At 36.0% G+C, this 24,148-nt stretch overlaps 2 pseudogenes; one reads left to right on the top strand and one right to left on the bottom strand.

The window, feature by feature from the left end:
- Window positions 1–24,148, top strand: part of LOC140636814 (proteasome subunit alpha type-1 pseudogene) — a 121,143-nt pseudogene that overhangs the window by 27,089 nt on the left and 69,906 nt on the right.
- On the bottom strand, window positions 2,531–3,835 carry LOC140636300 (phosphatidylinositol-3,5-bisphosphate 3-phosphatase MTMR14 pseudogene; annotated as a pseudogene).

Genomic DNA, 24,148 nt, shown 5'->3' with positions numbered 1-24,148 from the left:
CCTTCTTTAATAATGGAAAAGAAGGAATAGAAGAAGAGTTACCTGATAAAGGGGGATTGAAACAATGACTGTGGTATCCAATTTATAACATTTCCTTTTCTTGAGGAGGGCTTAGGAGGTCAAAGGTAAATTCAACTTGTATAATATATTTGCTACTGGGTTGAAATATCTCAAAACTTGTAATAATGTCATTCAGTCATCCATGAAAATTTTATTCTCACATAAACATGCTACAAGTTGATGTTCTAGGGTCCTAACAAAACAACAATTATACAAACTCATCCTTTACCCTGTAGCTCTTGTTATCTATTTAGTCCAGGCTCTCATGATCTGTCTCTATTTGAGTTTTTGGATTTGTGGCCTATAGAATGTAGAGGAATGTGGATTTATCTTGTTTTTATAAGGAAAATAGCAGTGATAAATATTTTATTACACACTTTTTTCATACTTTTCACCAAATTAGCAATTTTTAAAAAAGATTTTATTTATTCATGAGAGACAGAGACAGAGAGTGGCAGAGACACAGGCAGAGGGAGAAGCAGGCTCTCTTGCAGGAGCCCGATGTGGACTCGATCCTGGACCTGGGATCTGGCCCTGAGTCAAAGGCAGAGCTCAACTGCTGAGTCACCCAGACGTCCCAAATTAGCAACTTTGAGAGTTGTCTTACCTGGATATTTGTTAGTGAAAGAGAAACGGGTACTGGAATCGAGATTCATGCTGACTGTAAGTTTGCCTGTCCTTGAAGAGCTTATGCATCTACTTTTTACCATATGGTCTCTGAAAATATGATGATATTCAGTGTATGTGAAGGATATTTCCAAAATGATTTGGCTCATAAAACTGTCAGTTGATTTCATACATCTAATAGAAATATTTTCCATCTAAGATAGGGCAATTTGCAGAAGTGTCTCTCTAGTTTATTTACATTGCATATTCCCATAAAGCAGCAGGTTTGCAATAAAGCATTTGACACCCCCATGGTATTTTGGAAAAACAATATACAATCTGGCACAAGTTAGCACCAGTATGAAATGGCAGGCTGGGGGGATATCTTAAACAGCAGCAACTTTCAAGACTAAATGAAGTGTCATCTTAAGGAGTCTGCTGTTAATGCAATTTAAATTACTCACCTGAAATTAATATTCTGCTGAGGGAAATAAAGCAATTTAAGGGACTGCATAATATCCGATCACTTTAATGACATTATGTGGTCACGGATTGCTCTCTTATCTAATATAGTAACATTCTAGTTCCTTTTTAACACTAAACACATTTTTCCATTTAAATTACTTGGCTTCTGGAAAAAAAAAGATACACTCATTCCCTGCAATTGGTTAACAATTTGGGATTTATGCTTTGCTTCATTAGAATTAGGTAAACATGACCTTGACATACTTATTATCCTACCTAATATTCATTCCTATAGAGGAAAGTGGAAATCAAAGAACTGTGGCCTATTGTGTGAATTCTTCAAGCCTTTTAAGCCTATACAAGGCCAATTTCACTTTTTTCCCTTTTCTAGCTAGAGGCAGTTTGAAACCTGTACCATTTTACTTCTTCCCTTTTTGGCCTATGAAAATGCTAATGGAAGAGAGCAGTTTCTATAATTAACTGCCTATCTCTCTTGAGGAAAGAAGAAATGCTGGATTCTTTCTAGATGAGGGAGAGATTTGAGGTTTGTAGGTTTCTAGATTGTTGGGTTGATTGGATGAGATAATGAAAGGACAAATGTGTTTGTTTATACATGTTGGAATTGTTATTGTATCTGAGTGAGGATTAAAGGAAAAAGAGCAGCTCTTATTTTAGAGTTGGCTTGAAAAAGAAAGGATGAAACATAGCTAAATACATTATGCCTAGTGAATATCTTCATTTGTTAATTTTTCTCAAATATTCTTTGCGTTTAATCCCATGATTATGGAAGCCTATGCCCTCAGACAGGAAGAAAAGGGTATTACGCTGTTGAATCCCAGGGGTGGTTTTCAGTCTTGGCATATGAGAACTTCTCCCTTACGCCAGTACCCATGTTGCATCTACGAACAATTAAATCAGAAGCTCTGAGGGTGAGATCCAGGCTTTGTATATATGTTTATTTATTTATTTATTTATTTATTTATTTATTTTTCAAAAAGATTTTTATTTTGTGATCTGTGTCAAACTGTCTCATTCTCAGTGCAGGTGATCCCTCCTCTCCAGGAAACAAGAATGGGAAGAGGGGAGTCTTTCATGAGGTCTCAGCTCCCACAAGGCCCCAGGGAAACCCCACACAGTTCTGAGAGTTGATGGGAATTCCAACAAAGACTAGGGTGGGTGAAAGGAAATGACGAGAGGGGTGGTGGTCACCAGTCAGGAAGCTGTGGGTTGGAGAACCCTGTTCTTAGCCCTGCTCAGTTCTGGGGCTGCCATGTACATGATGGAGAAGGAGGAGTGAAAAGATTTCCCTCCTATCTTGAAGCACCCCTTGTCCAGGCATGGCTTTGATTCCGTTCGGGGTCCAGTGAAAGGAACAGGCAATAGTTGTAGGCTGGCTACTTCATAAGATGTTGCTGCTGGTGCTCTGGAGTCCAACACCACTGACAACTGCTCCAGCAGGCCTCCAATAGCACCACAGGGACTGTATGCCGCCAAGAAAGCTGAACGTACTTCCTGCAGGTGAGTCTCCACTCACCTAGGGCTGCAAGCAGACAACTGTTAGGGAGCTCATTGGGGAAGCTGAAAGGGAGAGAGGAGTCTGTGTGCAGGACAGCCCATTCCTGAATACTGCCACAGTCTGTTACCATCTGCCAGCTGCCAAAGTCTGTGGAGAGAGGATCCGGGCAGGGGATAGTCTACTGATCTGGGCTTGGGGACCTCCAGGAGACTGCTACCCATCCTGGTTCGAGGATGAGGAACTAGAAGACTTGGCTTCCCCCAGCCCCTGGTGGGAAGGCAGGCGGTCCTCTGAGGGCTGTGGCTGGTTCCAGAGCACGCTCTGTGGAGAGAATGAATGGCTCTTCCTCCAAGATGCGAGTCTGTGCTCCTGCAGGGAGCAGCTCCACGGCCTCATAGGTGAAACTCCCGGTGGCTCCTGGGGAGCTCTCCATGACCAAAGAGAAATCGCTGCCAAGGCTGGTGGTGCTGCCTCAGCCCTTTCGTCTCAGCATACAGATATCTTCCAGAGTGAAGCCTGCATCCCGGGCTGGCAAACTCTTCCTCCTCTGTGTCTTCAGAGCAGAGAATTCCTCAGAGATGATATGCTTCAAAAAATTGAAGCAGAAGAAGAAAATCTCTCCTTTGCTGAGCCGATCTACCAACATGTGCCCAAAGAGGAACCAGTCATAGGCCACAGTTAGGTAGAGGATCTCAGCAGGCTTTAGGGATGTGTGGATAAGTCCATCAGCCCACAAGGAAAGGCATAGGAGAGACCTGAAGAGGGGGGTCTGATCCCAGCCTGAGATACAGTGTACCAGCAGCCCGCTGTCATCATCGCTGTTAATTATGGAAAGCAGCAGTTTCGGGTAGTTTTGTGTTTGTTACACCAGGTCCCAACTCTGATGCTGGCTCCAGTCAATGTTCAGAGAGCAAGTCAGGAAATCAGGGATGCTCAGTGGGGCATCGACATAGTCCTGCTTCCAGTTAAAAATGAGCCTTTCTGCCATGTAATCCCGATCCTTATATTCCTTGAAAAATTTACAGCCTGGATACGGGATGGAGAGGAGAGTGAAGTCAGCATAGCGCTGGGCTTTGTCCACCTTCTCAGAGGAGGTTACATTCATGCCAAACTTCACCTTCTTGTTCTCCACCATCAGGTCACAGATGTATTTGACTGACAGGTATCGAAGCAGCTTGATGTCATAGCCTCTGAGCACAGTCCTCCTCTGGGATGTCCTCTGAATCTGCCCAGGCATCGTCTGCACCCCCTGAGAAGATATAGTTGTAGCCAGTGCATCCAAACAGTTCTCCCCATCCAGCCAGGGTATCAGACCTGCAAATGTGCTTGCCGTTGAACAGGATCACTGGACAAACCGTCCTCTGCACCTGGCCGTCCTGCTACAGTTGACGAGGTGTTGCAACTTGCTCACCTGCACAGTGCTCTGAAATGTGTCTTTCTCCTTCTCAGAACTTTCATACTCCAGGAACAGGATGTGCTGGGGGTAGTGGCCACAGATATCCCCATTCACATTTTGGATCACACTGTAACAGTAGTCTCGGCCAAACAGCTCCAGACATCTCTCTTCTCCATGCGCTCAACCTTGGAGCCACCTGTCCCGTTGCAGTCCTTGGCCCTGTCCTGAGTCGGGGAGAACTCCTCCAGCAGCTCCCTGAGCCCAGGCTCCCACGGTGGCAGGCTGCCCGAAGAAGCCCACCATGGCCCAGCCCCGCATCCCCTCTGGTGCCCTGCGTCCCCCTCAGCGCGCCTCAGCCCTGCCCATGGCACCTGGAGACACTGACTTGGAGTCCGGAACCCCCCGGACAGCCTCAGCCGCCCTGTATATATGTTTTAATGCTCCGCAAGTGATTACAGGGTGCAGCCAAGGTTGAGAACTACTATGGTATAGAGACTCTGCTGAGGGCAAAGATACCAGTTTCTAACAGTGACTAGCAGATAGTGATTGATTGATCGATGACTATTTCCAAATAAAAGCTTAGTCTCTCCATTTAAGTTTATTTTGATGGAAAGTATTATTGTCATTCAGGGACCTTGGTAATGGAGCATATAAAATAAAAACATTTAGGAAGAGTATCCTTCTCATTTAGTATTTACACTCACCTAAGGTGAGTAAATAAACTTCTTCATTAAAACAATATAGAAATATATTTCCTAAAATAACATCACAATGAGGTAGAATAAATTTTCATTAAGTCACTTCAATGAAGTTAACTTTTGCATTTGGAAACTGTGTTCAAACTAATCAGTAATCTAAGCTTTAAGTAGGCAAAGGTCATGTGATTAAATAAAAGAATGAATGAATGACTTGACAATACTGCAGAGAATTAATATCTTTCTAGGTACTATGATTTTATCATATACAGGCTTTATACATTTAGCCATTTAATAAATGATTCCAGCCTATGTATCTCATGTGAAAATAATTTCTAAGCATCTGAAATATAACTTTATTACAGAATGTGGCTTTTTCTTTAAATTTGTTCTGTCTGGGCAGCCCCAGTGGTTAAGCGGTTTAGCGCCGCCTTCAGCCCAGGGCGTGATCCTGGAGACCCGGGATTGAGTCCCACCTCAGGCTCCCTGCATGGAGCCTGCTTCTCCCTCTGCCTGTGTCTCTGCCTCTCTCTCTCTCTGTATCTCTCATGAATAAATAAATAAAATCTTTAAAAAATATAAAAAATAAATAAATTTGTTCTGTCTGTCCATCCATCTATTCATCCATCCATCCACACACTTACCCATTTACCTACCTATTTATTGTTACCAGAGATTTTTCCTTCACCTTTTTATCTACAATTTCTGCTGAATTCTACTTTTATTTTATACATTAGACTGAGATCTTGGAATCACGTAGCCAAAGATATCCTAGGTTCCTATCACACAGAGATTTCTGTGAAAGCCAAACACTTAAGAAATAAATACAGTGCAGGTTTTGATAATTTTTTTAAGCCATTGTCAGAATATATTGGATAAAATTAGTGGAAACTATTAAATATTACCACTGTGCATGAATGAAGAGACATTAAAGTTATTTTTCACATAAAATTTGAACTTCAAAGAGCAATGTTCAAATCATAATAAAAATAGAGAAAATAATACTGTGCTTATGTATATACCACTAAAATTAAATATATGTTAATAATTTGCCCCTCTTTGCTTCCTCATTCCCCTCCCTTCTTTTCCTTTCCTACCTCCCTCTCCCATCTCCATTCTTCTCCCTCCCCTTTCCTTGTCTTTTTCTCTCTCTTTCCTTCTTCTATTCTTCTTTATCATCATCACAACCACTCTTAATAAAAACATTGCAACTATAGCTAAAGTTCATACATTCTCTCTTGCTCCTTTTTTTTGTCATGGGTGTCACCCCACGTCTGAAATTGATATCTATATTGTCTCTATGCATGTTTTCTGCTATTTACAAATGCAGGTATATGTGAATGAAGTAGATACTATTCTTTGGATATTTAAAAATACATAGAAATAAATATTTTTTTTACAGTGGGTTTTGAAATTTGTTCTTGATATACTTACAGCCATTCACTTAAATGGTTGTGTAATATTCCATTCTTTCTATAATTTACAATTTATTTGATTCATTCCCTAATGAAAAGCTCTTAGGAAAAGAAATAACCATGGAAGGTTTATATGGAGATGAGGTTTGCATTAAATCTTGAAAGAAAAAAAAAATCCTGAAATAGGTGAGTAGGGATTTTCCAGAGAAACACAAATATTCCAGGAAGAAAGACAAATCAAGGCTTAGAAATGAGTCCTGGTTAGCTTTAAGCAGCACATGAAGATGTGGATGAAACTTATCATCACAGGCTTCTATTAAGAAAATGACTGGTAACATTCATATGAAGCTTCAAAATAATATTAAAAATATTTGAAGAATATCTTAATGGAAATATTCTTGGAATTATTTTTCAATAATCTCAATCTCGATATGAGTGCAATAAAGCCATGATACTGTAGATAGCAAGATACCAGTCTTATGTATTATTTCCCTTCACTTTTAATAAGAAAAATAAATTTGACCTCTTCCTTGTAACTATTTGTGCAGTGTGTTTTTACTGAAGTATAATTGACATATATCCTATCAGTTTCAGGTGTACACCATAGTGATTTGATATTTTTATACATTACAAAATGATCCTCACATTAAGTCTAGTTACTACTGTCACCATATAACTTTATTACAATATTATTTACTATGTTCCCTATGCTGTGTTTTTATGTCTGCAGGATTTATTTATTTTATAATGAGAAGTATGTACCTCTTAATCCTTTTTACCTATTTTTCCTACCCACTCCTGTCCCTCTACCCATTCCCTCTCTGGTAACCAAATTTGTTTCCTGTATCTGTGAGTCTTTCTGTTTTGATTGTTTTATTTTTTAGATTCCACATATAGGTGAAATCATACAGTATTTATCTTTCTTGTTCTGACTTCTTTCACTTAGCATAATATCCTCTAGATCCATCCACATCACTGCAGATGGCAAGATTTCATTCTTTTTTCTGGATGAGTAATATTTGATTATATATATATATATATATATATATACACACACATACACTCACACTACATCTTCTTTATCAAGGGACATGGGCTAATTCCATAATTTGGCTATTGTAAATAATGCTGGAGTAAACATAGGGGTGCATATATCCCTTCAAATTAGTGTTTTTGTATTCTTTGGGTAAATTATCTAATAGTAGAATTACTAGATCATATGGTAATTCTAGTTTTAATTTTTTGAGGAACCTCCATACTGTTTTCCATTTGTGGCTATACCAGTTTAAATTCCCACCAATAGTGTATGAAATTTCCCTTTCCTTTATATTATACCTTGCCAATATTTGTTATTTTTTGTCTTTTTGGTAATAGCCAATTATTACACTTGACATATGTGCGGTGATGTCTCATTGTGGCTTTGATTTGCATTTTCCTGATGATTAGTAATGCTGAGTATCTTTTCCTGTGCCTGTTTGGCCATGTGTATGTCTTCAGAAAAATGTTTATGCAAGTTGCCCATTTTTTTAATCAGGCTGTTTTTTAAATATTAAGTTGTGTAAGCTCTTTATGTATTTTTGATATTAACCCCTTATGAAATGTATTATTTGCAAGTATCTTCTCCCATTCAGTAATCTGACTTTTTGTTTTATTGATAGTTTTCATCACTGTGCAAAAGTTTTTTATTTTGATGTAATGCCCTTTGTCTATTTTAGCTTTTATTGCCCCTGCCTGAGGAGTGGGTCCAGAAAAATGCTGCTTAGACTGATGCCAAAGAGCTTACTGCTTATGTTTTCTTTAGGAATTTTATAGTTTCAGAGCTTCATGTCTTTAATCCATTTTGAATTTATTTTTATACATGGTATAAGATAGTGGTCCAGTTTCATTCTTTTGTATGTAGCTGTCGAGTATTCCCAGCACCATTTATTTAGGAGACTTCTACCAACTTTGGATTTTGTTTGTTCTTCTTTTTCTAGTTCCTTACGTGTACAGTTAGATTCTTTATGTGAGATTTTGCTTGCTTCTTGAAGTAGACCTGTATTGCTATGAACTTCTTTCTTAGAATTACTTTTGCTATGTCCCCTAGATTTTGGAAAGTTGTGTTTCCATTATCATTTGTCTCAGGTATTTTTTTATTACCTCTTTGATTTCTTCATTGACCCATTGACTGGTAACATTATTTAGTCCCTCTGTGTTTGTGTTTTTTAAGATTTTCCTCTTGTAATTGATTTTTGGTTTCATATCTTTGTGGTTGCAAAAGATGCCTGATATGATTTCAGTCTTCTTAAATTTATCAAGACTTGTTTTGTGGCCTAACTTATGATATATCCTAGATAACATTCCATGTGTACTTTAAAGAATGTTTATTCTTCAGTTTTTGGATGGAATGTTTTGTATATACATATTAAGTCCATCTGGTCTGATGTGTTATTTAAGGTCAATGTTTCCTTATTGATTTTCTGTTTGGATAAGCTAACCGTTGGTGTGAGTGGGGTATAAAGTTCCCTGCTCTTTTTTTTTTAAAAGATTTTACTTATTTATTTATTCATGAGAGACAGAGAGAGAGAGGCAAAGACACAGGCAGAGGGAGAAGCAGGCTCCCCGTGGGGAGCCTGATGCAGGACTCGATCCCAGGACCCCAGGACCATGCCCTGAGCTGAAGGCAGCAGACACTCAACCACTGAGTCACCCAGGCATCCCAAGTTCCCTACTCCTATTGTATTGTCAGTTTCTTTCTTTATATATCTTAATATTTGCTCTATTTAGGTGCTCCTGTATTAGGTGCATACATATTTATGAATGCTGTATCTTCTTGTTTGGTAATTTTATTATTTATTTATTTATTTATTTATTTATTTATTTATTTATTTATAATAATAAATTTATTTTTTATTGGTGTTCAATTTGCCAACATACAGAATAACACCCAGTGCTTATCCCGTCAAGTGCTCCCCTCAGTGCCTGTCACCCATTCACCCCCACCCCCCGCCCTCCTCCCCTTCCACCACCCATAGTTAGTTTCCCAGAGTTAGGAGTCTTTAGTTCGTTATTTTATAATTGTTATGTAATGCTATCCGTTTTCTTTCATTATAGTCTGTTTTGTCTGATAGGAATATTGTTTTTTCAGTTCCCTTTTTGTTTCTTTGCATGGAATAATATTTCCATGCCTTCACTTTCAGTCTGTGTATGCCTTTAGATCTAAAGTGAGTCTCATGCAGGCCGCAAATAGATAGGCCTTATTTTTTTAATCCATTCAACCACCCAGTGTCTCTTGATGGGAGCATTTAGTCCATTTACCTTTAAAGTAGTTATTAATAGGTATGTACCTACTGCCATTTTGTTAATTGTCTTCTGGTTGTTTTCGTAGTTCTTCTCTTTCCTTTCTTTTACTCTTGGTCTCTTCTATTATGGTTTGATGGTTTTCTTTAATGTTATGTTTGGGTTCTTTTCCCTATTTTTTGTGTATCTGCTGTAGGTTTGGTTTGTGGTTACCATTAGGTTCACATTTTTCAAACTGTATACATAGCAGTCTACTTTAAGCCAATAGTCACTTAAGTTTGAGCATACTCTTTTTTTTTGTGATTTTTTAAAATTTATTCATGAGAGACACAGAGAGAGAGGTAGAGACATAGGCAGAGGGAGAAGCAGGTTCTCTGCAGGGAGCCTGATGTGGGACTCGATCCCAGGACTCTGGGATCACGACCTGAGCCAAAGGCAGATGCTCAGCCACTGAGCCATCCAGGTGCCCCAAGACTGACCACATTCTAAAAGCGCTACATTTTTACTCTCCTCCTTCACATTTTATGCTTACCATTTCATATTCTACATCTTTTTATTTTGAGTATCCCTATCTACTTATTGTAGTTATAGTTGATTTTTGGCATTTTTGTCTTTTAATTTCATATTAGCTTTTTTTTTTCTTTACCAATGAACATTTTTAATTGTGATAAAAATAACATCAGTATAAGGTGGTTGGGGAATAATGGAAAGGAAGGGCTCAGATGAGGAGATATAGCATATTCATCAGGGGGTGGGGTCTTTAGTCTCCTGCCCCCCCCACTTGGCCTTTTACCATGGTATCCAGCACCTGGGAAGAACTTCTCCACACACTATTTCTGCTCAGGCTGTCACTAGTTGACAGGCAGGGGACAGAGAAGCAGCCAGTGGGCCTAACTCTCCTTCCCTTCGACCTTGAAAACTGAAGATGACCGGGCACATAACTCATGGTGGCCTGGTGTCGCTCCACTGCTTTTACTATACATTTGCCATTACCAGTGGGATTTTTCCCTTTCATGTATTTCTTTAATTTTAGTTATGGCTTTTTTTTTTATGCTTAAGAAAACCCTTTACCATTTCTTAGAAGGCCAGTTTAGTGGTGGTGGATTCTTTTAGTTTTTGCATATTTGGGCAAGTCTATTTCTCCTTCAATTCTGAATGATAGCCTTGCCAGGTAGAGTATTCTTCATTCTACATTTTTATCTTTTAGGACTTTAAATATATCCTGTCACTCCTTTCTGGTTTTGAAAAATTTTTTGCTGAAAAACCAGCTTATAGGCTTATGGGATGTCTGTTGGGCGTGACTGTTTATCTCTTGCTGACTTTAAGATTCTCTTTATTTTTCGTTTTTGCCATTTTAATTATAATATCTTTTATGGATACCTTTAGGTTCATCTTGTTTAGGACTCCGTGCTTCCTAAACCTGGATCTTTGTTTCCTTCCCCAGACTAAGAATGTTGGTATGCTTGATGTTGTCCCAGAAGTCCTTCATTCTGTTCTCATTTTTAAAGATTATTTTTTCTTTGTGCTGTTCTTTTTTTTTTTTTAATAAAGGGTTACTTATTTATTTTAGAGAGCACATGCAAATGTGTACACAAGCAGGGGGAGGGACAGAGGAAGAGGGAAAGGATCTCAGATTCCCCACTGAGTATGGAACCTGATGCAGGGCTCAATCCCACGACCCTGAGACCATGACCTGAGCTGAAATCAAGAGTTGAACACCTAACTGACCGAGCCACCCAGGTACCCTTCTTTTTGCTGCTCGAATTGGGTTATTTCCACTATTCTGGTCTGCAGATGGCTGATTCATTCTTCTGTAACATCTGATCTGGTATTGATTCCTTCTAGTGTTTTTTTCATTTCAGTTATTGTATTCTTCAGCCCTGATTGTTCTTTTTTTCTTATTTTTTAAACTCTTGCTGAAGTTCTTACTGTGTTTATCCATTTTGTTCCCAAGCTCAATGAGGATCTTTTATGATGTACTTTGAACTCTTTATCAAGTAAATTACTAATCTTTTTCCATTAGGGATTTCCCCCCCCCCCTTGGATTATGTCTTTTTCTTTCATTTGGAACATATTCCTCTGTCTCCTAATTTTATTTGGCATTTTCTGTTTGTTTCTATGAATTAAGTGGAAGAGCTCCCTCTTCTAGTGTTGAAACAGTGACCTTGTGTAGGAGCATTTCCTGTATAGACTGTGTATGCCTGGAGGCTTTGGCAGAATGGCTGGAGATGGAGAAGGTTATGGCCAGGAGTCTTGGAGTAAATCATGCCATTACCTCCTTGGCAGGATGGCTGCAACTGGAGCAGGTATAGGTTAAGCTGGGTTAGGGGGCCCCAGGTATGCAACCCTGGGTCTGCTCTGGTGGGGTGACTAGATCATGTGCAGCCAGCTGGGGTTCTGGGGCACTTTACACCGTGGCCATTTTGGTAGGACTTCTGGCTCAGGTGCAGGCCAGGTTTTTTCCAGGCACATGGCACCTAGGCTTCCATTGTAAGATGGCTGCATTGGGCACAGGCTGATGGTAGGGGTGGGAAGAGGTGTCTTGGAACACAACCAATTTTACCAAAGTATGCTATATACTATTTTTTTTGTATTGTAATGAATTTTAACTTGTATGAATTAATTTACTGTAAATAATGAAATTGCCATTTGCAATTTTTTATTTGAAAACAGTAAAGTTTCTTTCCTGCCATTCAATAGATAGGAGAGCAAAAATAAGACTAAACTGGTAACATTTGAACTCTGTCATTATACATATTAGAAGCATATATAATTACACATTTAAAAAGCCATTAAGCTGATAACGGGGTCCATAATCTTGAAAGATTAGTACAAAGGAATGAGTTCAATTCATTGAAATGTTATCATAGCATGGGTTAATGATGTACATGTTTTTATATACTACTAAAAAGGAGTGTTATTCCTCAGTGTGTTATAATAGTCATTTCCCATTTCTAAATTTTGTTTTCTTCCTTTGAAAAAAATGATTGCTGAAACCTTCCACACTAGTAATTATCCCTTGCTCAACCTCATTACTGGATGGAATAAAATAAATCATAGACTTGATATCCAAAGGAAAAGCTTGGTTAACCTTCCTCAAGGTTCATGTGGTTGCGTATACACATATATTGTCTCATTAGGTTGTTTAAGATTTCATAAGAGCACAACATATGTTTAGTGCATTATTAGAACTTTTGAAGAGTATTTAAGACAGACATGTATCAGACAAAGGCTAATTGCTAAATTTTCATTCTACTGTTTTTAATTTAGGAATTTAAAAATTCTGAAATGTTATTCTAGATATTGACTTTTCAGGAATGAGCATTGGAAATGAGTACAAATAGATTCTAGATTTTCTATAGATTCTATAGATTTCACAGAGTGAAAACCTAGATATTCATTCAGTGTTTCCAGTTAGATTTTTATCCCACTTTAATTTAAAAAATATTATTTTGAATTGTTTGACATTGTGATGCTATTACAAACTCCTCATCAGGTTCTCTAAGGAGTATCTGCAGATATTTCTGTATTAATTTCCCAAAGCTGATGCAACAAAGTACCACAATCTGGGTAACTTAGAACAACAGAAATTTGTTGTCTTAGTTCTAGGGTTTGGAAGTCCTATATCCTAAGGTATTGGCAGACCATATTCTCTCAGTAATCTGTAGGAGAATCTTTTTTTTTTTTTTTTTTACATTCCTAGCTTCTGGTGGTTTTCTGGCAATCTTTGGTGTTCCTTGGTTTGTAGATGCATCATTCTAGTTCTCCATTTTCCCATACCTCTGTATTTTCACATGGTATTCTTTTTTAGAAATTTTCCCTAGGAACTCTAGTCATATGGAATTGGGCCCGCTTACTCCAGTATGACCTCATCTTGACTTATTACATTTGTAATGCTCTCGCTTAAAAAAAGGTCATAATGTTGTGAAGTACGAGGGCTAGGATTTCAGATATGAATTTTGGGGGAGGGGCACAGTTCAATGCATAGCAATCTTTTGTTCAGGTAAAAATTTGAATGTGTGTCTTATTTCCAGATGAACTTATTCCAGGATGGTACCGCCAGCTAGAAATGATTAGTGCAGAAACCCTGCTTCTCTGGTGAGAAATGGCAGTCACTACAAATATATCAAAACTTGAGCTCTTTCTTTCTGCTTTCAGGAAGCAGACATCATTGTTTGTCTAATATTGTTATTCTGTATGTGGACAATTCATATTTTACTTGTCCATCCAGAAGTGGTCAACATCAAAGTCTGAACTGGTTGATAGGACATTTGCTTCTTGCTAAGCATAATTTATAATTATTTAAAAACTTGTTTTTTTCTAGATACAAAATACTAGCATTTATTAGAAAAGATAATATACAGATCTTTATCTTTAGGATCACTTCCAATTTTATTGTAGAAAAGGGTTTTAGATATTAGGAGCATCTATTATATTTAGGAGATAATAAACATTGGTTTTCTTATGTAGCTTACAACCATCAAAATAAGCTCAATCAGTTCAGTGTCTGGAATACCAAAGGATTTGACTTTCCTGTTCTTTATTAGTAATGAGAGATTTTGTAATTTTTTCTGCTTTATGTTATCTCTGGGCTGGCTGTATTTTATCTCAGTAATATTGATCTAAGATAAAATCACAGAAATCTTGCACACAAGACAAAACATATTCTTTTCAAGTATACATTTAGCATCTATTGGCTCACAAGTAGTCTCAACAGATTTCAAAAAATATGTATCATATGGATTATTTTATGTCATCCTAAAATAACCCGATTAGAAATTAACTATAAAAGGAAAATGGCATAAAATAATACATGTGTTTGGAAACTAAAAAACATATGTATTCCCAAATAACTCCTGGGTTACAAACTTTTAAGAATGGAACAGTAACAAAAGTACATATCAAAACTTGTGGGATCAGATAATGCGGTATTCAGAGAAAGAGTTTATGATCTTAAGTAAGTTATTAAGAAATATTTTATAGATTTCATGTTGGCTGTTTTCTACTTCTTAACCTTTTGAAAGAGGTGCTATTTATCTAGGCTGTTTTTCATTAGACAAGATGTTGTATTATCTTTTTTAGTCTCTATTCATGTGAATCATAACTGAATCCACTTCTCAGATTCATATTTGGAGGTCAGTTTGAGAAAAAAAAAAAACCATTCTCAGTCTTCCATTTGAGGTCAAACTGGTTAATATCTCTTGCTTTGTGGAGATTCTTTCCAGATGTTTGCTTCAAGTTGTCTTAAAACAATCCTAAATTTTAGATGGTGTGTTTTCATCTTTTCCTATGTGTTTATAAATACTTTGGTGAAAATTAGGAGAGGCAGCATTAGGGGATGTTAACAGATGCTGTTTTAATTAAGAAATCCTCATTGTTCCTTTGCTTTTGAAGAGATGAAGTTATGAGCAAGGTAAATTAGGAATTTACCTGTGCTATACTTTGATCAAATTCAGACAGAATTCAGGCAGATGTCAAGGTATTTGGTAATCACTGCTTTACTTGCCTCTGTGCTGGCTTTGTTATTTGCTTATAGAAGGAGCCCAAGCTCCTTATTCTTTGTGTGCCTTAATGACATATACTCCAACAATATAATTTTCTTCTTCATTTTACTTGAAACAAATATACTTTATTTGCTTCCATTCCTAGGCTTACAGATTTCTTAACAGGTTTATTTGCTAGAAGTTCCAGTAGGCTCTAAGACAGTTTCAAATAACATACTAAATAAAAGCTGAAAGTTTAACCCAGGAGCTTCCATGTTAAAAATGAATATAGGTACATATTAATAAATTCTGTCTCAGACTTCTGAATCAGAGTGCTGGGATTGAGATTTTGGCACCTATAGTTTTAAAAAGTGGTTTTAATCCATGACTGGAGAAAGATGACTAATTTGTTATATACTGACTAATTAATATGGTGGATAGGTTCTAACTTATATTACATCTGACTTCATTTCTCCAACATGTATCATTGCAGTGCAATTAAAAAAATTTAGGGGTTGGACAGGACTTGGAACAAATCTCACTCTGCCTCTCTGTACCTTGGGCAAGTCACTTAACCTCTCTGAGCCTCAGTTTTTTCATTTGGAAAATGGGGATGATATCATTTATGACAAAGCGTTTGCTTAATGGGTTACAACCTTGTTGTTTAAGAGTCTTGGATGGATCCTCAATGCTAAAGGTAATAGGTGACAAGATCCCAAACATTCTAAAGAGAATGACTTGGTAAGAAGTGGCCAAAGTCATCTCGATACACAAAGGCCACATATAAAGAGAAAATCTGCAGGCGAACTGATCAGAATAAAAGATTCATTTGAAGGGGTTACCTTAAATGCATGATCCTGCCTTCCTGTTTCAGTACATCCCATACAGATTCTCCCTGATGCTGTGGCCTCAGCCTGAGAGGTGGTTTTTAAGTGGTTCTGTCTTACGTTCTGCATGTCAGCGCTGGTTATTAGGAGACTGTTTGTAAAATAGGAGCTTATCTCCACTGTAACCTACCAACAGGGATGGGAGATGCAAAGAACAGATTGAAAGACAATAGGAAGGAGGGGAAAAAGACAATTTTTAGGTGTATCTTCCTGAATAAGCTTATTTAACACTAGTTATATATATTTAACTCCTATGACTCATTGTTTCAGATCTGGGTACATCTATTATAACATCTCATTTGAGTTCCCTTCTGTCCTTTAGCCAAAATCTAGCATTTTCTTCTTGAGCCTGCCAAAGAACCCTGGGATCTTATTTAGTTCAGAGTGGGAAATGGGAGGAATTAATCTTCTATGTGCTTGAACAGAGAGAGATTTGGAGTCTGACATCCCCTGCTGTCTTTGTTTCTCAAAGTTGGTGTGCTGTTGCCTGGCACCAAGATTATAGATCTTTCTTAAACTTTGTACTCTGTGCTTAGCCATTACTCTCCAAAGCCCAGTGACTTTTACTAATGTATTCAAATGACCTAGTATAATGTCTGATACATCATAATCAGTCAGTAATGAGTAACTTCTTAACCCACATTTATTGGGCTCTGATGCATGTAGAGCTGTACATGTGTATGTTGATAATATGGGACATGTAACTGAAGGGTTTAAAGTTTGTCCTACCATAGGGGATCTCAGTCTTCTCATCTGGTTGATGCAGTTGGCATTGCTCACTGATGTAAGTTCTTTGGGACTAGTTACATAGAAGTGGCTATTTGTTCACAGACTTCTGATGTTGGAGTTACCAAGACTCCATCTCAGCCTTACTTACTTATGTATTTACTTTTCTTCTTTCTTTCTTTCTTTCTTTTTCTTCTTTCTTTCTTTCTTTCTTTCTTTCTTTCTTTCTTTCTTTCTTTCTTTCTTTCTTTCTTTCTTCTTTCTTTCTTTCTTTTTTCTTTCTTTCTTTCTTCTTTCTTTCTTCTTTCACTGTACACTCTCTTTTGGTCATCTTGTGTGGTTTTATGGCTTTCAATACCACTTCTAGGCAAATAACTCAATTTTTTAAAAAAGATTTTATTTATTTATTTATTTATTTGAGAGACAGAGAGAGAGAGAGGCAGAGACACAGGCAGAAGGAGAAGCAGGCTCCCTGCAAGGAGTCTGATGCAGGGCTTGATCCCAGGATCCTGGGATCACAACCTGAGCCAAAGAGAGATGCTCAACCACTGAGCCACCCAGGTGCCCAATAACTCAAATTCTTATCTCCAGCTCAGTTAGCAGTTCCATGGTCCTGATGCTTATACTACACTTCATATATATTTTCGAGATTGAACTCCTGAGTGCCATCTCTCAAACATGCTCTCCTTCCATTTAGTAATTGGTACTATCTCCCTTCCCAGCTTTTCACACCAGAAAATACCCTTATAAAAACCATCATCAAAAAGAAATGAACAAACAAATCACCATCATCTCTTGTCTACAATGCTCATCTTATTTCCTTCTTTGCCTACCTCCGTCCATTTTCCACATAACAACTGGAGTGATCTTTAAAAAAGAAAAAAATTAACCACTCCGGTTTAAAACCCATTAATGATTTCCAGTGGTACATAAAATAAAATCAAATAGCTTGACAGTAGCCTTAAGGCCCTGTATGATTTGATCTCCGAGTATTTATTCAACATTATCTCTATTCTTCCCCTTTCAGATTTTCTCCAACTACTCTCTCTGCTTACCTTGCAGACACTAAGGCACTAAGCTTGTTTCTACCTCAAGGCCTTTGCACTTGTTTTACTTTCTGGACCTCCTGCAGTTACTAGGTGGGTACCCTTTGGGAATGTATAGGTTGCTTTTTGTGCTGTGTTGGGGCACTTGAGTTAGAGGCAGGCAGACTCAGCATGTATATACTTATGACTCAAGGTAAATTATGAAATTCTCACTGTAAAATAATATGTATTTCAGAGATATCTGATGTATCATTGTAAATACATAGAGGCATAGAATATAATGTTCAAAGAAACTAGAAATGATGTAGAACAGCTTATAGCTCAATAAGAAGATTCTCTTTATTATACTCTACTATGTCTCTTAGTTATACTTCCAGTGAAAGGAAATTGAGAACTTTTTAGGATATTTTGCTAATTTGCTTTTAATTTTATTAGAATTTGATAATATGCTTTACTATCTGATAGTTTACACTTCCCCTGATTATTTTTGTGTTCAAATTGGTCTTGGCTGTTTTGTTTTTCTGGGTCCTTTAATCTCTTAGCTAAGCTTCAAAATCATTTGGAGAAGTTCTAAGTTTGTACATTGATTTAGGGAGATTTGAAATCTTTGTAATATTCTTTTTCATTCAAGAGCAGGGTTGTGTCTATCCACTTTTTCAAGTCTTATCTATCCCTCCCAATAAAGTTTTGTAGTTTTCTTTATATAAGTTCTGTGGACTTCTTGTTAGTTTCATATCTCATTCTGTTACTGGGATCTTTTTCTATCTTGTTTTCTAAATATCTCAATAATATATGAAAGCTATTAGAATTCAAGTAGTTGTATTAAATAATTAATTTTATGAATTCTAATAATTTTCTAGCTATTTTTCATATTCTATCTGGATAGAACATCAAAATATTTAAAAATAGTGATCATTTTTTCTTTTTCAAAAGTGAAGAGTTTTCAGCTTTGTTGCATTGATTGGAACTTTTGAAACAATTAAAATAAGGCATTATCTTTCTAATAAATATACCACTCACTTCTACTTTCTATGTTGTGTTGGTTAAAATATTCTCAGACCACATTGCATCAAATTTTGTCTTCCTTGTTTTGAGGTAAATGAATTTCAGGACTCTTTTTCAACTGTCTTACTGAGGCCTCTACCTATTTTATTTCTCCTTATAAATTTTTCAAAATTACTTGGATTATTATTATTGTCATTGTTATTGCTACTTACAAAACAGTAAGATGAGAGGAAATTAACTTTGGAAAAGAGAATAAACCAACTATAATTCCATTACTCTTACATATTAACAATTAGAGTTGGAGGGATATTTCTTTTCTGTTTTTTTATTAAATGCACACTTGTTTTATTTATATATATACATATATATATTTAAATATTTTATTTATTTATTCATGAGAGACACATGGAGAGAGAGGCAGAGACATAGGCAGAGAGAGAAGCAGGCTCCATGCAGGGAGCCCAACGTGGGACTGGATCATGCCCTGGGCCGGAGGCAAACACTTAACTGCTGAGCCACCCAGGTGTCCCTATATATTGTTGAATTTAAATGTTCTTTAATGTTTAGTGATTGATTTAATTTTTATAATTGCAAAACTTCCTTACAAGTACAAAACCTCTCACATTATCTGAAGGTATCTAATTTAAAACTCTAGCTCATTTAAGGTACACAGAAAAGGGATAATATATTACAGTGATATTACATTTTTATCTAAAAATTGAGAGATGATTATAAATAGTAACACCTTATACTTAATAAAAGCACATTGCGTAGAGTAAATATTATAAAAGTACTTTAAAGTATCTTGATTTTATTTTAAAATGTTTTTCATAAACCTTGTTTTTGTAATATTAATTATGACCATAGTTCATAATTTACAGTAGAAAAATGAGTGTAAATATTCTCAAGTTTTATGTGATGTGCCTGTATAGATTGACATTTTGATTGTTACTTTAAAAATTTTGTGTTTGTATGTCATTGTCTTGGGTCACAGGTTATATTCTGGTTTAAGTGTTTATTTGTAAATATACACATTATAGGATAATGCAGTATGTACAGTAATGATGTCTCAAGCACAGTTGAATGAATAATCCACTTTAAATCTCAGGAGATGGGGAAAACTGGGATTTTTCTTTCTTTCTTGACAGACACATTCATCCTATCTGGCATTCTCCTAGTTCCTGTGGTGTCTCCAGGCTAATAGTACAGTATATGCAGACTTCAACCTTGGATGGGAGAACACAGATTATATCAGTTTTGATGTAATAGTATGAGTTCACGAATAAGGAAGATAAGGGATGTTTTTGTGTTACTGAAAGATCATTATCTATGTATTTTAACCACATATACCTATTTCCAGATATTTTTTCTGTGATGGATATTCAGTTCCCACTTATAATTTTTCCTTACTCTTCCTTTTCATTTGTCTTGTCTGTGAAGTTTAGATAAATCTGTCAAGGTGGGGTTGACTTTATGTTTTATGTTGAGTCTGATGTATGCTTGCTTTTGTGATCACCGTGATTACTATTATTGCCACCATATAATTTTAGTACTAGATCTTCCTTGCTCTGTAAAACTAATTATTTTTATACCAGTTCTGCCTGGGAAGTTGGATTATATCCTGCAGAACAGACTTGAGTAGTACAATTGCAGGCCTACCCTGAAAATAAATAGTGCCTATATAGGGAAGAAATGATCATAGCACACAGAAGGCATGAATTTTAAGGGTGCTTAGCTGTTCATGGAAAGCAAGGAAGTTCTCTTCACTCTCTCCTCATCTCTGGTTGATAGCTTAAAAATTTTTTTTATAATAAAAGCTTCATTTCTTTTGGTTTAAGGTGATTTTATATAAAAATCAATTCCCGTGCCATCATATGACTGTGATAGATTTAGATTAGTTTTTTAAAAATTACATTTATTAATCCCCTCTATGTGTTATGAACCAGAGGTATTGCACTATGCCCTGGATATATCTGAATAAATGAACTGGTATCCAAGTTCTTGAGAAATTCTCTAATGGTGGTTTCAAACACTAGGCACTAACTATCTCATATAAAATGTCATAATTCTTTACCAGAGGGAAAGGTCTCAAAAATAATATTATAAGACTTAATATAAAAATAGGTTCTCAGTAAATATTTTTCATAATATTAGCTGTCTTTGTCTTTAGCTTTGATGAGCTGCTTTTCATTAAAGAGAGAAAATCACTACTTAATGCTTAAAATGCCTGCAATTTATTGATTTCTTACTTTGTGTTCAGTACCTTACACAAAATTTTTGTACTTTTTTCAGTTATATCAGTTAACGCATGCTTACTGTAATAATTCTGGAAATTTTCATGCAAGTATAATGAAAACCACAAAATCACCAATAATTCCATCATTCAAAATAATATTTTGGCATAGATCTTTCAATTACTTTTTCAAGTATATTCTATATGTATATTGATAATTTAAATGAAATTAGCACTGTATTCTGTTTTTCACTGAATCAGTTAATCATTTGCTTATTAATTTACTAAATATTTATTGAAAATCATCATGGGTTTAGATATTTTTCTATTACATCTTTAGTAGCCGCATGGTATTCCATTCTCTGAAAGCATGGTGAAACAATCAAATACTGTTGGTCATTTTTGGTGATTACACTTAGGGCCACCATAAATATTGCTGGGTGATTTTCTGAAATTGGAATTTCTCTGTTAGAATGTGCACAATAGGGCAGCCCCGGTGGCGCAGCGGTTTAGCGCCGCCTGCAGCCCAGGGCGTGATCCTGGAGACCCTGGATAGAGTCCCGCGTTGGGCTCTCTCCATGGAGCCTGCTTCTCCCTCTGCAGGGTCTACCTCTCATTCTCTCTCTGTGTTTCTATGAATAAATAAATAAAATCTTTAAAAAAAAAGAATGTGCACAATAAAATATATTGTATATGCAAAAAAATAATTATTCCCTGTGTATGTGTGTGTGTATAAAAGCATAGTTGATCATTTTTTATTTTTTCATATTTATTACATTTTAAATATTCTTTCAGTGATTTACTTGATCATAGTTTATACTTATTTTTTATTGAGTTATTCTTCACACTACTGTGAAATTTCCTGTTATATTAAGTGTATAGCTGTCTTATACCTCTAGCTGTATACCTGGGCTTAACTTTTTCAGTTTATAAGCTTTTGGCTTTTGATATTTATGTATACAAATGAATTTTTGAAAGCAAAATCTATTATCCTCTCTATGTTTTCCACCTTTGTATTTATGCTTAAAAAGTCTTTCTTATCATGAAATCAGAATAATAGTAATGAATATTTTCTTCTAATACCTTTTTATTTCATTGTACATTTTACTTTTTAATATACTGGAAATTGATTTTGGTGTATGTAGTAGAATATTTTTTGTGTCCTTGGTATGACTGAAGAATACATTTCTGTTGACTTCATGTATGAATGTTAGCAGGATTAAGTGTAGACCTCTGGGTCAGACTTTTTTCACCTAAAATTCTGTAGACATTGCTTCACTGTGTCTCACTTTTTAATGAAGATGGCTTAATTCTCCTTTTCTTTTTTGAACTTTGTACATGAAATCTATTTTTTTAATTGAATATATATAAATCATTATTTACTCTTAAAAGTGAAATGTTTACTCCAACACAGTTTTGAATGTTGGCCTATATTCATTGTGTTTGCTTTAATTATGATGAATTCTTTTAAATAATAGATTTATATGTGTTTTCTATAAGTTTAGGAAAATTTTCTTGTATTACAACTTTTTATACTACTTTGCTTCCATTTGTTCTTTCCTCCTTTTTAGTAGCTCTGATTATATGTACTGATGAATCACTTTCCTACATATCTATTTTCTCTTATGATTTTTTTATCTCTTAATTATTCTTTCTGTGTTATAGGTAAAATTCTAAAGCATTTTTTCCAATTAGATTTTCTGCATTGTTGACTCTGATCTTTAGTGCTTTTAAGACATTTAGTTTAAATTCAGTGACTCACCTAGCTCTTCTGCCTTTTTTCAGCAAAATAACCTTTTGGTTTAGACTTTTTTTTTTTTTAATCAATCTTTAGACTCCTCTCATTTTGCAGTCAGTTACATTTAAGAAAAATTGAGGTCATTAAAAAAACACATACTTCTGTTTTCTATGGCATGCTCATCTTTTTATTTTATGTTACTAAATATTTTTATTTGTTCTACGTTTCCCCCCCTTGTCTTAAAAAAGGAGAGGTATATCCAGGGCCAACATATGCTCCAAATGGTCAATAATAATACAATGTGAATAATAGAGATATCTCAATTTCATACCATGGAAGAGATACACTTAACCTAAGTGTCAGAGATACACTTAACCTAAGTGTCATTTCATATATATATGAAATTATGTTGTTATATAACATATTTATGTATGTTCTCCCACTTCCACTATTGTTTACTATCATGAAGTATCTATTCTGATTTGGGTGTTTTACTTTGTATTGTAAGGTGTCAAGTACTCTCTACCTAGGAGGTTTTAAGATTTTTTCCTTCATTTTTGAAAATTTGGATCATTTGTAACAAAATTAATAACTGTACCAGGATGTGGTTAAGTGTATGTCAAACATTTATCATGTTTGGTGAGCTGTTTTAATTAGGAAACTCAGGTTTTTTCTTCAGCTCAAAGAAATTTTGTCTGTTCTCTGTATCATTATCCCATTTAATTTTTCTTTATTCTGAACCACGTATCCTTTGTGATATGCACTTAAAGACCCTTAACTTTTTCCTGAAGATGTTTGTTTTTAGATATTTGTCCACCTGGGAGCTGAATTAGTGGCCCAAGAGGCTAAAAAAAAAGGGGTGGTGGTGGTGGTGGTCCATCTTTTTCTTAAATTCTTTACTAAATTTTTAATTTGAAAATCATGTTGTGTCTTTTGTCATGCTGAATTTAAATCTTCTCACATCTTCTTGTTCTTTTTTGGTTCAGTAGTCATCTTTTCCTCTGGCAGTGCTACTTCACAAGGTAGCCCATGTCTGTTTGGTCTGTGGCTGCTGGTATGTGTTACGGGCAATGGGTGGGTAGTGGGGAGGAAGGCAGTGCTGCTCTGCTAGGGTTTGGAATTAGTAGTTGCATTGATCTCAAGAAGGGGGTGGGGGTAAACAGGAACTTCAAGCTTTCCTAGAATTTTACACAGTTCTGGCATTGGACATGTCTGTTTGTTATTGGTAGTATAAGTATTGTAGGTTTCATTGTAGGAATTATGTACCATTTCTTAATCAGAAAAATTCTGTAGTTTTTACTTAACAAGAACAAACAAAATCAGTTAATGTTTTTCTTCACTTTACTAGGACTGTTTTGCAGTATTTTGTCACCTAAAATTTATTTAGAATAGTGTTAGAACCTAATGACTTTATAAACACTGACAGGTACTATTTTTGGTAGTGAAAGTTTATAGCATAATTCCATATAACCTGCTGTTGTTCACAAATTTTTTTTTTAGTTTGTATTTATTTATGATAGTCACACACACAGAGAGAGAGAGAGAGAGAAAGAGAGAGGGGCAGAGACACAGGCAGAGGGAGAAGCAGGCTCCATGCA

The sequence above is a fragment of the Canis lupus genome, chromosome 7, assembly GCF_048164855.1.
Source record: "Canis lupus baileyi chromosome 7, mCanLup2.hap1, whole genome shotgun sequence".
Lineage (NCBI taxonomy): Eukaryota > Metazoa > Chordata > Mammalia > Carnivora > Canidae > Canis > Canis lupus.
This window is presented reverse-complemented; position numbering and strand designations above follow the sequence as displayed.